Genomic DNA, 2,021 nt, shown 5'->3' with positions numbered 1-2,021 from the left:
TAAAATAATAAAAATAAAACATAATAAAATAATTCTCACGACGTTTCGGCCACAACGCAAGCAGCCGTCTTCAGGTGAAGAACCGGTCTCATATTCTTAGGTTTTTTTTCCGGTAAAGTCATGTAGGTGAAAATTTAAACTAATAAAAGTAAAATAAAAATTAAATAAAAATCACGACGTTTCGGAGGCAACACAAGCTTCCGTCTTCAGGTGGAACCGTCACAGCACGATAGCTGTATCAAGATTGCTGTATCAAGTGAGAACACTTGATAGAGCTATCGTGCTGTGACGGTTCCACCTGAAGACGGAAGCTTGTGTTGCCTCCGAAACGTCGTGATTTTTATTTTATTTTTATTCTTTTATTAATTTAAATTTTTTACCTACGTGACTTTACTGGAAAAAACCTAAGAATATGAATCATTGCAGTCACGAATGCTTCAAATCTAGAACGGACAGGACCCTAACTCACCCACCAACTCACCCACCCACTCAATCAATCACTCACCCACCTAACCACTCACCCACTCACTCACCCCACTCCCCTCACCCACCCACTCCCTCACCCACCCACCCACTCACCCACCCACTCACCCACTTACTCACCCACCCACTCACTCAACCACCCACTCATCCACCCACTCACCCACCCACTCACCCACCCACGCACTCACCTACTAACTCCCTCACCCACCCACCCGCTCACCCACCCACGCACTCACCTACTCACTCACGCACCCACCCACGCACTCACTCACCCACCCCGCTCACCCACCCACTCACCCACCCACTCACTCACGCACTCACCTACGCACTCACTCACCCACCAGCTCACCCACGCACTCACCTACTCACTCACCCACCCACTCACCCACTCACTCACCCGCTCACCCACCCACTCACCCACCCACTCACCCACCCACTCACCAACCCACTCACCCACGCACTCACCCACCCACCCACGCACTCACCCCACCCACCCACGCACTTACACCCCTCCCCCTCCATCCTCACCCACTGCTCGTGCTACAGAACCGTCAAGTCAGCCAGGTGACTGCTCCAGCACCAATGCTCCTCTCTGCGTGCCGTGCCACAACAACAACAACAACAGCCACAACAACAACAACAACAGCAGCAACAACAACAACAACAGCCAGCAGCAGCAGCAGGCTTGGTGCTACAATTGCACGGCGTGTTCCCTCGGTGAGACGCGGTTCGCCGTGTATTTATATCGATATAAATACACACACACAGGGTGCTTAAAACAAAAACACAACAACATTCTTTGGGTCTTTCTGTAAAAGTCACGGAGATAAGTTAAAAAAAATACAAAAAACTTTTTTGTTATTCTTTTTTGAACCCAAAGAATATGAATTCATGTAGTCACGAAAGCTTTAAGTCACGATTCAAACAAAAACAAAGTTAACGCTCACATGGGGACTACAGGTTTGTTTTTAGTGTGTGTGGTGTGTTGTGTGTGTGTGTTGTGTGTGTTGTGTGGTGTGTGGGGTGTGTGTGTGGTGTGTGTGTAGTGTGTGTGGTGTGTGTGTGTGTTTGGTGTGTGTGGTGTGTGTAGTGTGCACACCAGGCGAGGTAGTTAACATCTCACAGGATCCGGGATCGAACCCACGACCTCCTGCACACCAGGCGAGGTAGTTAACATCTCACAGGATCCGGGATTGAACCCACGACCTCCTGCACACCAGGCGAGGTAGTTAACATCTCACAGGATCCGGGATCGAACCCACGACCTCCTGCACACCAGGCGAGGTAGTTAACATCTCACAGGATCCGGGATCGAACCCACGACCTCCTGCACACCAGGCGAGGTAATTAACATCTCACAGGATCCAGGGATCGAACCCACGACCTCCTGCACACCAGGCGAGGTAGTTCAGATCTCACAGGATCCGGGATTGAACCCACGACCTCCTGCACACCAGGCGAGGTAGTTAACATCTCACAGGATCCGGGATCGAACCCACGACCCTCCTGCACACCAGGCGAGGTAGTTAACATCTCAC

This window comes from Lampetra planeri, chromosome 45 (genome assembly GCF_965212315.1).
Source record: "Lampetra planeri chromosome 45, kcLamPlan1.2.h2, whole genome shotgun sequence".
NCBI classification, from domain to species: domain Eukaryota; kingdom Metazoa; phylum Chordata; class Hyperoartia; order Petromyzontiformes; family Petromyzontidae; genus Lampetra; species Lampetra planeri.
This window is presented reverse-complemented; position numbering follows the sequence as displayed.